The sequence below is a fragment of the Equus asinus genome, chromosome 10 (assembly GCF_041296235.1).
Source record: "Equus asinus isolate D_3611 breed Donkey chromosome 10, EquAss-T2T_v2, whole genome shotgun sequence".
In the NCBI taxonomy this organism is placed as follows: Eukaryota; Metazoa; Chordata; class Mammalia; order Perissodactyla; family Equidae; genus Equus; species Equus asinus.
In genome coordinates, this window is record NC_091799.1 from 95,682,983 (window position 1) to 95,696,742 (window position 13,760).

Genomic DNA, 13,760 nt, shown 5'->3' on the forward strand with positions numbered 1-13,760 from the left:
AACATGTAAAAAGCTTGTATTTTGAATTAATAGTGATTTTTCTTCTAATTCATTTATTCATTTATTTTGCCAAATGTTTGTTAATCTTCTACTAGAAGGTCTCTTTCAGACACAGTGAAAAGAAAAAAATTGATACTAAACTTTAATAGGTAGATCAAGAGAGGAACCACATACTGCATTCATTTTACAATTAGGTAGCTTTTTGAAAATATTTAAATCACAAACCAAAGGATAAGATTTAGGAGTAGGTCAAAGCCATAAAGGGTTTTAATGCATGGAAGAACCACTTGCATAAACCATACATCACTGGAGTTCATTAAACTGCAGATTACTAGAGCAATAATTTATACACTCAGCTTTAAGAATACCCCAAAAAACATATTAAATCTTGGCAGCTGCCATCTTGGATTTACTTTTCCAGAAGAGAGAATAATTCTAGGCAACAGGATTTGAAAATATTAACCCCTGGCTTTGTTTCCTTTTGAATAGCCAAGGATTCAGTGCTCCTGAAAAATACCATTTGGAATAACAATGAACCCTCTAGAGTTTTTAGAGAAGCAACAGAAACTCCCTTTTTGTGAAGCAAATTTTGGATTTTCAGCCACAACAAAATCTTGCAGTCCCTTGAGTTGCATTATAAAGCTTTACTTTTGACTTAATGCTCTCTCTTAGATAAACAATTCCATTAAAACCTGCATCATGCACACACAGACACAAAACCATCTTAGTTTCAGAGAGTGTTGTGCCTGCCATGTTGAGTTTCCTTTAAGAAAGGAAAAATTAATTAATTGAGGTGGTCCTGATGACACAAAGAGCTGGAAAAGCCTTCCAAATTATCACTGAAAGATCAGATTATTCTAAGTAATTCTTTAAGGAACATAATTGTACATGCAACACTATAGACTCATCAGAGTATTTTTGTCGAATATATTTCTAGAAACACAATTGCTGTTTGCACGAGTCACCTATTGCTACATAAGAGAGATCACAAATTTAGTGGCTTTAAATGACACCATTCAAGATTTCACACTTTTTGTGGGTCAGGAGTCTTGGTTGGGTCCCTGCTCAGGGTCTCCCTAGGCTGCAGTCAAGGGGTTGGCTGGTCTGTGTCCTTTCTGGAGCTCAGGGTCTCCTTCCAAACTTACATGGTTGTTGGAAGAATTCAGTTCCTTGTGGTGGTAGAACTGAGGTCCCTGTTTCCTTGCTGGCTGCCCACTGAGGGCCTGCTCTCAGTTCCTAGGGGTCACCTGCAGTTCCTTGCTATGTGGCCCCCTCACAATGTGGCAGTTTACTTCTTCAAGGCCAGCAGGAAAATCTCTCCCTTTAGGAAGACCCCAGTCTCTACTTTAAGGGCTTTTGCCTAGTTGGGTCAGGCCCACCTAGGATGATCTCCCTTTTGATTAAATCAAAACCAACTGATTTGGGAGCTTAATTACATCTGCAAAATCTCTTCACCTTTACTATATAATGTAACCTAGTCAAGAGAAGGAAATCCCATCATATATGTAGGTCCTGCTCATGCTCAAGGGAAGGAATTATGCACAGCTTGTACACAGAGGGCAGGAATCCTGCACACCATCTTAGAATCCTGCCTAGTGTCTGGAGCTAAAGAGTATTTACTTTAAAAATTGGGATCCAGGGGCTGGCCTTGTGGCATAGTGGTTGCGTTTGGTGTGCTCTTCTTTAGTAGCCCAGGTGTTGAAACTATTCTCTCTCTTTTTTTGGCCCTTGAACTTGCTTTTTTTTTTGCTCTTTTGGTCATAGGGAAGTTTTTAAAATGAATATATAACAGTGGAAAGTTGAAAACAATTTAAGTGTTCATCAGCTTGGTGAATAAACTGATGTATATTCATATGATGGAATACTATTAAAACATTAAAAAATGAGGTAGATTTAAAAGATATGGAAATAAAGAGAAGACTACAATATATCAATTAATAGAAAAGCCAGTTATAGAATAAGCTCTATAATTGTGATCCCATGCTTGATAAAAAGTTTTTATGCCTATTTGAATAATTGTATATTCATAGAAAAATGTCTGGACTGACACACACCAAGGTGTATCCATACAACACAGTTAATATATCTGGAGAACTGGATTAGGCAGTGGGCTGTGACTTTTTTACTTTACTCACTTCTGTATTCTTCTATTTAATTTTGCAATAAGTAATCGTTCATTTTATAATTGAAAAGAAGATGAGTAATGATATAACGATGTTTAATCCACTTTCAATAAGACACATTGCAGTTTACTGTATCTTAGTTATTTGAATATTTTAAGTCATATTTTATGTTTGAAGGCTATTCATTTAGTGATATATGCTCTTTCCATTTCTTCACACTAGGGAGGTTAGTCCTAATTTTCCCACTTGCTAAAAGGAGATAACTGGGTCTCAGTGAGTCTGCTAGTTGGGTAGTGGTCATAGAGCTGGTAGTAGGGAAAGTGAAATTGTAACCTAGATGCTCAAAATCTTATCAGAATGTCTACTCTACTCTGTCACTCACAAATGGGAGCTAACCGTGCGCACTTCACGTTGGTCTGGATCTGTGTGTGCAGAAAGACTAATTAGAAGCACTGGGTCAGTTCCCTGCATCAGGAGAGCACACAAGAATAACTGCTAAGAACCAAAAGGAAATCTTCCGAGTATTTTTTCCCTTCAAGTTGAATGAACCCATTTCTCAGAAGGACCGATTTCCACAAAGCAGTTAACTCAGAGGGACGGGCATAATTCGGTACCAAATTGCACAGAAGGGGAAGTAGGAGGTGGCCCCATCTGCAGGATGATGGCTTCTGTCTGGGAGCACAGCCCAAAAGGCTGGTGGCTAAGCTGGAGGTCAGGTGTATTCTACCCGAGGGAAGGAGGGAACAAGAGGGATCCTGAGGCTAAGGTGGCTTCAGGAACGAGACATTTTCCTACAGGATCCCTAGCCATTTGGATTTTCTTATATTTGTGATTCTTAGTTATTTCTGAAGTCCCCTTTTTTGCAGCAAGTGGCGGGGGGGGGGGGGGGAGTAGAAGGGGGAAGGGTGTTTTCTGTGAGTGACTATGACTTATCCCTCGTGAGAGAAATGATGCCACTTATCTCTGACCAATGCCAAGGCGCTGGTCCCCTCTGCGGCACTCCTGCTGTGGCTTCTTCCTCTGGAGGCCCTCCCCGTGTGCCCTTTCAGACACAGGCCCCTGGTAGTGTTTGGTTCTCTCTCACCCCTGCTGCATCCTCCCCCGCTGCTTGAGTGATGCTGTCCAGAGGGTGGAGACACTGGAGGAACCAGAGGACCTGCTCTCCTTCCCCAGACTGACCATTTCTCTTCATTAACCCAGCTGAATTGCACACTCTGCTCTCAACTCTCCTCCAGCATTAGGAGAGAGGGCCAGCGCCCCACCGCGCTTTCTCTCACTGCTCCAAGGGGAGGATTGGAAAGAACCCCAGGGAACTGCCCGAGGCAGTGCCAAGAGCTACTGCCCCAGGCTTCCAGCAGGCCGACTTCAGAAACGCTAGTGCCTGCATTAGGAGCCACTTTAACATCTCTCACAGTGGGTTTTCAGAGTTTGCGGCTCTAGAAAGAAGGCAAGTCTTGCTTTGGCAGCTAAATGGAAGCAGACCTCTGATGCAGGCAGAAGAGTAATACCTCCCCTTCCCTGGGACTTGAATGGAAAGGAGGGAAGCAAAATAAAAGGCCAATCTGTATGTAATTAAAAGCTTCTACTGGCAATTGCTTTTTTCCCCCTGTTAAAACAGCAGAAAGCCAAATTTTCCACCTTCTCAGGCCATCCCCCTCCAGCGCTAAACTGCCACAGTTGGGATGAGTGTCTTTAGGCAGTACTGGAAAACGCAGATCCATCAAAGGAAGGAAGGTTTTTTAAATTAAAAAAACCATTTTTTTTTTAAACTTATGGCATTTCCCGGAGCAGCAGTTGCTAAACTTTTTAGGCTCATCTTTGGAAAGTATATGTATCTTTGCTGCCCCTGTGCACAGATTCTTCATTTAAAGATTACTCCTCTGACACCTTCTTGAGATTTAAATTAACTTTAAGATTTTAAAACTTAGACAAAAATGACAATAAAAGCACATCAGTTATGCAGCAATTTGCAATCTTCTGGAATTCTTAGACATTTTAGAGATTTTCACAATCCTCTTTGAAGCTTTCATTCGTCAGATATAGGAATTTGAGGAGAACAATATTTGGATATTCTTTTGTCTTGTGAAAACTGTTGTTCTTGGCATTCTTAGGATATGCGACTTCATAATTTTAATTCTATGACCAATCAACCACATAGAAGGAAAGACTCATATTATTTTATTCATTTGAATATTTTCTGAATTCCTACTATGCGGTATGGCCACAGGAGGAAGAAAAAAGGCAAAACCCCTGACTTTAGGGAACTTTTATTCTAGTAGAAAAAGACGGACAGACAACAAGCCAATAAACACATAAAGGTGTGTGTATGTGTGTGTAAAGCGTTATGAAGAAAAAAGGAGAGTAATGAGGATCGAGAAAAATGAGAAAGTTTATTTTAAATTGTGTATCTTAGAAGAAGAGGGTGACATATTTTGTAACAGTAGCAAAAGTTTATATGAATCATCATTTTTATATTAGAATACAAATTTCTAAGCACTATATATATGTAGGAAATTTGAGAAAAGTGGGCAAAAAGATGTTTACTGGAAATTATATAAAGCATCACCTATAAAAATGAGGTCAATATGAGGATCTTTCAAAATATAACCTTTTATTGGTAGAAATATTTTCATAGTCTCTTTCTTCTTTTCTAATCATAGGTAATAAAATATGTTATAGCTTGAAGCAGCTAACAGTATTTTTCTTACTTGTTCACTGAAAAGTACTAGTTCAAAAGATGCATTTTTCTTTATCACAGTTAAATAATTAATACACAATGTGTATGCCATAAATCATTTAAAAGACTTATGGCAACACAAGCTATTCTCACTGGCCTTCTGAGGCCACGAGTCACCCCACACTGACTGTTCCATTCTAGAAACAGCTTCCTTTTGTCCACACTCTATCTCAATTTCCATTTAGCAAGTTCTGCTGATTTCAGCAGGGTTGGATGGGACTTCTAGAGAACATGAGTTCCATGAGATGATGATAAACAATAGATGTCATCCAAAAAAGTGTCTGTAGCATATTAGGCTTGAGAACACAACCCAATGCAAGATCTCTCTCAGCCTTCACATAGCAATGTATATCATAAATTACCATGCAGACTTCATATGAAGAATTTTTTAAATTATTTAAAAGCAGAATCATTTCTTGGTAGCATAATTTAAGAGATACATATTCTAACAAAAATATTTTGAGAAATCATGAATTAACATAGCCCCACAAGAAGATTTTTGACGCTTGATTCTTTAGGGTTTTCGTAGCCCCCACAAAAGATGATTGACATCCCCAAGAAATCTCTAATTAGGGCAACTTACAAAAATGATTTATTTTTCAATCAGAAGGGCCTTCAAATGCATTGTACTTATTCTAAGGTATCTCCTTAAGTTTAAACTCACTAGGACCCTAAGGAGACAATAAAAAAACAGAGGACCCAATAGAAAAATGGGTAAAGTGTATGAGCAGGCAATTCATAGCAGAGAAAACCTGAGCAGCACAGCAATGCATGAACAGCTCTTGACTGCACAGTACTCAGGGAAAACAAGATTTTTTCCAAAATGGGAAAATCACAGTGAAGGAAAAACAAAGAAAGAGAAAGGAATATTCAGAAGGTATGCTGGAAAAAGTTACGTGGCTCATAGGGTCTATATGTTTTAAAAACAAACAAGCAAAACAATTAAGTAATTATAGTTATTTAGTAATAGTTACTGTTATCAGTACACCTATAGATAGAGTTTTATGTATAGAATTTAGGGGAAAAGTAGGAGTTAAAAATAACAATTTTCCTCATAATTTTCAAGACGTTAACTTTCAAGTAATTAAAACTCTTAAGTGTGTCTGAGAAAGGGTAGTTTGAGAAAAAACGGGTCCAGAAAGACCCTCCAAGGACGACAAGCGTTTCAAATGTATAGTGAAGGGAGAAGAGATGTCAGTAAAGGAAGATGGTCTTGGTTCCGGGAGGAGAGAAAGACCCAGAAACCAAGGTTGAAAAGCATGTCAAGAAGGAGGCGGGGTTGGGGCTGGCCCCGTGGTTAAGTTCGTGCGCTCCGCTGCAGGCGGCCCAGTGTTTCGTTGGTTCGAATCCTGGGCGCGGACATGGCACTGCTCATCAGACCGCGCTGAGGCAGCGTCCCACATGCCACAACTAGACGGATCCACAACGAAGAATATACAACTATGTACTGGGGGGCTTTAGGGAGAAAGAGGAAAAAATAAAATCTTAAAAAAAAAAAAGAAAAGAAGGAGGCGGGGTTATCAGCGCTAAATGGAGCAGAAATTTGCACTGAGATAAAGATAGAAATACTTGCAGATTTTTAAAATTCAGCCTTGAGGATTGTCCCAATGGCTCCAGCCATGGTGTGCTTGTCTAATTCCTCAGTGTGTGGCCTCAGTTGGCTGGGACGATCTGGAGCCACAGCAGGGTAAAGCCACCCATATGCGTCCCCCACACTCCAACACACCAGACTAAACAGTTGTCTTTCTTCATGGCTTAACAACACAATTCCACGATGCTCCTTAGAAACGTCAAGAGAAATGAGGAGACGTCCTTCGCTCCCAAGCAAAACTTACCCATTTATCCTCCTTTTGCTTTGCCATGAGTGAGCATTTCAAAACTCTCAAAGGAAAAAAAAAAAAGGCTGCTGCTGATCGAAAAGCAACACAAATAACCACTGAGGACAGAGCCTGTATCCACGAATCCACAGCCATGAGAACTGCGCTGTCAGATGTGGAACTTGGATTTCTGACTTCTTACCAAGTTAGTTTTGAGGAAGATGCATTGTGTTCTGGGTCTTTGACCGACTTGACTTCTGGCCATGCTTAGCTCTCAGAATATCTTAACTATAATCACCATCATACTAACCAAATAGGAAGTGATTAGGTAATAGATTATCTACAGAGGGTGGTCTAAATCAGATCTATCTACAACTTGGCTCAATTTTTCTTTGCTGGATTCAATCTAAGTATGTTTGTCTTAAACGTCAATTGTAACTAAACAGAAACGTCTTGTTAAAACAAGTTTATCTTCACTAAACTTAACTGTAGTCTCTGATTAGCTGTTTGGAACCTAAATAAAGCATAGTTATAGTTGTTTTCCCCCTTGATGGTATGTCAGTTATATATGGGCAAAACTGTATGTCTCAGGTCCTTTAAAATGTCCTAGAATTTCTTCTATGAACTTTGAACAGGTGTCACACTTAATTTTATCCAACATATGCAATTCAAGAAAAATTGGGTGTTTACTGCTTTATGAAAGGAGTCTTTACTAAAGGATTAACTACAAGTTTCTAATAAGAAGCAATTACCTAATTTCATAAAATAATATTATTTATAGTATTTCAATTTATGTTGAATCTTTTAATTTGAATGTTGGCTTCAGTCCAAGTTGGGCAAGTGCTCTAGACTTGTACTGTAGATTGAATGTGTCACCCCTAAATTCATATATTGAATATGATGGTATTAGGAGGTGATTAGCCTTTTGCAGGTGTTTAGGTCATGAGAATGCAGCCCTCATGAATGGGATTAGCACCCTTATAAAAGAGGCCCTGGAGAGCTCCCCCATCCTTCTCCCACGTGAGGTTACAGCAAGAAGACAGCCATCCAGGAATCAGGAAGTGGGCTCTTACCAGACACTGAATTTGCTGGAGCCTTGATCTTGAACTTCCCAGCCTCTAGAACTGTGAGAAATAAATTTCCACTGTTCACATAATGTTTCATCTCTAGGCTATGCAATTCTACATAATTCTGGGCATCTGTCTGCTAGACACAAGGGAGGGATCTAAACCTGTAAAGTCTGGATGCCTCAGTGGTTTCTTATAAGTGAAGTAGCAGAAGATGCTAAGAGCTCACAAGATGTCCAGGAGGGGCGTTCTGCCTGGACAAAGGGTGAAGATATAGTTGACAGCTGATTTATCCCAATTCTCCTGATAATGTTCCTCTCGAAGTTTCCATCATAGCGTATGATGTGAATGGCCATGGTGTTTGGTTGACAGGAGGCTGAAAGTTGACATGGGCCAGTTCATGCTACCCTCTGCTCCAAAACTTGCAGGGTGCCTTGGACTATTTGGGGCATAACATGTCACACGATCTGGCCTCTCGTTACCTCTCGGACCCAGTTCTTCCCAGTTTTCCTCTTGTCCATTTAGCTCCAGCACACTGCTCCTCACTGTTCCTTGAACATGCGGGTGCACTCCCACTTGGAAGCTTGGCACTCCCTGTTACCTTTGCTGGAATGTTCTCACTACAAATATCTACATGGCTCACTCCCTATCTTAGTCTGTTCAGGCTGCTGTAACAGACTGGGTGGCTTATAAACAAGAGAAAAAAATTTATTTCTCACAGTTCTGGAGGCTGGAAGCCCAAGATCAAGGCACTGGCTGATTTACTGTCTGGCAAGGGCCTGCTTCCTGGCTCATAGACAGCTGTCTTCTGACTGTAACCCCACATGGAGGAAGGTGCTAGGGAGCTCTCTGGGATCCTTTTCATAAGGGCCCTAATCCTATTCATGAGGGCTCCACCATCTAACCGAATCACCTCCAAAGGTCCTCTTCTCAACGCCATAACATAGGGAGTGAGAATTTCAACATATGAATTTGGGGGGACACAAACATTCAATTTATAGCATTCCCCTATCTCATGAGGTCTTTGCTCAAATGTCACCTTCTTGATGAAGCTGACCTAGAGCATCGTACTTAAAATTGCAACCTGCTTACTCCTACCTTGATCTTCCAATCTCTCTTCACATGACCTATTTTTTCTTTTTCTTTTTTCTCTATAGCACTTATCATCCTCCAAAGTACTATATAATGTTTCTCATTTCTCATGTCTATGAGTATTGTCTGCTTTCCTTTGTTAGAATGCACGCTCCAGAAGAGCAAGGATCTTTATTTTATTCATGGATCTATCTCAAAACTCTGGAAAAAATTTCTGACATATAAGTGTGCAATAAATATTTGATGAATGAAATTGGTAGCATATTGTGCAATGATAGGATATAAGGACCATGAGGGCAGGGACCAGCTGGATTTTGTTCACCATGACATCCTCAGTACCTATGACAGTCCCCAGCAAAGAGTACTTGTTGATTGAGTAAATGAAAGTTATGGGGGAGGAGGGTTCTTAAAACCTATATAAGTATAGTGAAAAATAAATACTTTGGGCCAGGATTAAGATACTTTCGTGCCCAAAATCTTGCCCAGAGTGCTTTAGCTGCATGCAGGTCATAAAATTACCCAAGGTACTTCAAAAAAGATTATTCTTTTTAGCTATCTGTGAACTCCAAAAGGTCACAACTACTTAAATGAAAGTCCTGACAAAGGTGACAGCATCTGTTTACAAGGCAAAAGTACATGAAAATGATTTGTCCTGTGACATAATGTACAGGATTTTATTGCAGTATGAAATCTCTCTGTTTCGTGCTATTTTCTTGTGTTGCAATCAAAGATCATGGGCTTTGGGGTCGGAGAGACCTGCATCAAATACCCTCCCCATCATGTCCTAGACCATGTGACTCTCAGTCACTTTGCCTAGGCCTCCATTTCTCATATTTTAAAACAATACTCACTCTTCAGGTTGTTGTGAAGCTGAAAAGGCTGTGTCAAGTATAATGTTTAATAGACATTCTACAAAATATCACTCTGCTCTGTATGTCCTTTCTATGCATGATTCTACTAATTCTGTTGCATGTTATAATTGCACAATTATGCATAAGAATACATAATTACAAATAAGATTTTGTTTTATCATCCAAAGTCTACCTATTAGACCACTTCTTTCTTTATTTTCTTGCATTTTCCACTGGAACCGTGCAGTAGAAAATGCCACAAGAGATTGGAATTAAAATACAGGCCATTTCATTTCTTTCCTCAGTGCAATCTAGCTGGTGATAGTCATGAGTGGTTACTAATGCTGAGTTCCTTAAAATTATAGCATTACATCAGAATATTTACTAAAAGGGCAGAGCAATGATTCATAAATTACCCACTATTTACATTTGAAAGAAGCTAATGGTGTATGTCCCTGATAAGTCATGACTTGATTATCAAGCAAAAGTGACCATTAAAATATGAAACTAGTTTACAGTGAGTAGCCCAGCTCCATTACTTGCAAATACTTCTTATTGAAATGTGATTAACATTAAGCTTCTGGAATTAAACAATAAGCAAATTAGCAGCCAATGGATTTGCTAATTTTTCTGTTGCCTAGTTAGGTCTGCATAGATACCACTTGCATGATGTAAATCTTATTGACAAAGGAGCATTTTTGTAATCTGCATACTTCCAGAAGTGGATTTTCAGCTTTGAGGCCATAAAACACACACTGTAAAAAGGAGAAAAGGGAGTACTGAAGGATTGAGAACTTTGTCAGGTTCACACAGCTTCTAAGTGGCAGAGTTGTGATTTGAACTTCTTGAAAGAGAAGCCAGCTAAGGCCAAAGGATTTATAATCAGTGAGACGTGCATATAAGGTCATCTGGATTGCCTCCAGTCCATTAGATTCAGGACAGCAATACTTTTATCTGTTTTCTGTATGTCTTTCATGGAACACAAAGATCCTATTAAAAAAAATCTATAAACTACCTGTGTCAAAGTATAGTTTTCAACAACATAAAAACGTGACTTTTATATAAATATAGAATGAACAAATGTAAATATTTTCTTTAGCTCTTTAATGAGGGAACTAGCAAGATGGATTCAAAAGAGAATGAGAATATATAGGCAATGGAGAAATAATTTTAGAATAAGATTTCTTGACCAGATGCAAAGCTGGGCAGTGCCCTACAGAGCAGTTATCTTTTCTGCAGACAAATCATTTGACTTCTATGGACAAAAATCTACATGTTAACATGTAACTTCATAGAATCTAGGATATTAGGAAATAGTACTTAGCCAGTCAAACAAAGTTACATTCCCTAAACAAATATACATCCTTGGGTGGACCTGTTAAATAATGTTCCTATATGACATCAAAACGAGAAGTTACTCTTGCTTTGCCTCATTTCCGCTTTCTGAATAACGTTCCCTAACTCCTAGTTACTGCCTTCCTGGAAACTGAAAAGAGATTAATAAGTACAATGAAGATCATGAAGTTTTATTTACAGATGGCTCTGCAGTTTACCATTTTATAATTTATAAAATTACCTTGATGGTGAAAATGGCACCCAGATACTTCTGGTGCAAGAGGGCATGCCTTGTTTCCTAAGAGTAGAAGCCAGATCTTCCCTGGTAAGAGTATTACCAAAATATATCTTTCAAATGAAAATGATTATTTTTGTCAAAGTAGTTAGTAACATCATGAAAATCTTAGAATGTCTGTGCACTTCCTCTCAGGCAGCACTGAGAAGACAATGCAAAGAAGGGAAAGTGGTAGGTGGAAGGCAACATTTTTGACCTGGATGGGAAGATTAAACAAATCTACTTTCAGTGTTACAACCTCCTTTAGCTTGAATATGACTCTCTGTGCATCATAGTGAGAAATGACAAAACGTGGCCCAAGATAGCTGGCAGCAGAGCCAAGGGTAAGATTGGAAAGACTTGCCTTGTGTGGCCATTACTTTAGAGAAAGAGCCTTGGTCCATGCTTGCTGAAATTAAACTCAGAGGGGAGATACTGGAGCTGGTCTAACGCAGCAAAACAGAATGGATAACCCACCAGGGACTCCCTTTAAGTTTTTGACTCAATCGTTCCGATGTAGTGGATGAAGGCTTCTTAGATCTCTTACTGCCTTGGTTCCCCTCTGCATTTGGACAGAGAATTTCTGCAAACTGAGTGTTGTGTGTCATCCAAGGGTCTGTATCCTCTTCCATTGCTCTGCTTGCAAAAACTTCCTTAATTGAATTAGCTGTTCTCACGATGGTTAATCTGAATGCCCTGTATTAAGAAAGGTCTTTTGACCCAACATGGAATCAAGATTTTTTAATCATACTTCTGAGGATTATTCAAAACTCCATTACTTTTGAATACATAACATCACATTGAGGCTTAACAAACTGATATTTACTAAGGAAGAAATGATTTTCTTGCTTGATTTATTTCCTAGTAAATGTCAGTTCTAGGATTTGTAAAAACAACCTTTAAACAGATGTAATGAAATCATGTTTTATGATATTATGAGGTTGCTATTCTCTGAGGTTACTTGCTTCTATGATCCTTTTCTCCACTATTTAGGCTGCATGGATAGCTTCCTCTATGAACTGCCCTCAGGGGAAGAGTAATACAAGGAGAGCTTCAAAATAGGCTTTTGAAATTCATAGCAGGGACAACAATCTTGAAAGTCAGAATAATTTAGATTCACCAGAAAGGCCTGGGCCTTTCCAGGGGAAAAAAGATGTGTCCATTAACTAGAGCCTGGAGTATTTAGAGCATAGAGTTTATACTATAAATTCTGGAGCAGGGAGGGGTGTGTTAAGACTGATAGCTCCCTTCTTACTCTGAAGGCCAGGAATTAGGTTGGAAAGGATAGGAGAGGGCCTGAAGGGTGGCGGGCAGAGCAAGGGCCATGGACCATCTCTTCACAAGGAGATGAGCCATAACATGAGGCTGCCATGTATATAGATAAATGTTCATCACCATCTTTCCTAATAAAAAGACGTTATACACATCTCTGTAAAACACCCGTAGCCTACCCATCCAGATCCTGCCACTTCGTCCCCTAATCTCTCCCCAGAAGTTACATCACTTTCTGAAAAGGGGAATAGTCTCATTGCCCTCCATGAGAGCAGCCCGGTGTGATATTAGAACAATGTCTCCTAGAGTAAGTTCCAGAGAAAACAATTTGAAAAACAGACTTCTAGACTCACCCCGCACATTAGCCTATTATGAGTTCTCTGTGGAACAGGAGAAGGTCTCAGTATTTCTCTAGAGTATTTGACCATAGAAAATTCAATAAAACACAAATATCTCTTTCCCAGGAATTACACTGACATCCTGTGAGGCTATTGTTTCTTGAATTGTGCTTTGAGGAACACTGGGTCAGCTCCCTGCTAGAGGGTCAGTGTGTCCTGGGGTTGCCTGTTGTTCTAGATTTTCCCAAAATAGGAATAATACCACAGCACTCTTGGCAGTATCAGATGAGACCATGTTATGGAAAACGTGCAGAATCTGTACATGATAATGCACCCTGTCCCTTTTCTTTCCTGCCTCTTCTCATATACCTACTGCTGAGAATGTTCTGACTCACATCCCCTCCTGTCGACATCCTCTTCAGCTTTCAGCCTGAAAATCCACCATCTCCAAGAAGGGCTCAGCTATTCCCTGACATGCAATCTCCCTTAAACTTTCAACGCATTTTGTTTCACTTGAAGTTAGAAGAATCTTAAAGGTTTTAGTATACCTAACAACTCTTTTGATTGCTGGTACTGAAACGTTCTGCTCTATCTTATCATTATTTGGGTATAAGTCTATCTCTTCCATAGACAGAAATTTCCTTGAAGACTGAGACTTTAGATGCTTTTATCCTTGAATTTTATGCAACTGGAAAGAACTTTGACCAGAGTATGCATCCATTTGATATCTTACAGTTTGAAGAGATTGCTGGGAGAGAGAAGTGGGGACTGCAGGGGGCACTTGAAGCAATATAAACAGCAAATCAGTCAGGATCAGCTAGGCTGTGCTGCAGTAACAAACAGCCCAGAATCTT

At 39.4% G+C, this 13,760-nt stretch overlaps 1 protein-coding gene and 1 long non-coding RNA gene across 4 annotated transcripts in view; one reads left to right on the forward strand and one right to left on the reverse strand.

Moving 5' to 3' along the window:
• FBXL7 (F-box and leucine rich repeat protein 7) overlaps positions 1–13,760 on the reverse strand; it is a 379,233-nt gene that overhangs the window by 69,533 nt on the left and 295,940 nt on the right. The gene's annotated exons all lie outside the window — the stretch shown is intronic.
• The window catches only part of LOC139046442 (uncharacterized), a 37,607-nt gene that overhangs the window by 2,281 nt on the left and 21,566 nt on the right, over positions 1–13,760 (forward strand). The gene's annotated exons all lie outside the window — the stretch shown is intronic.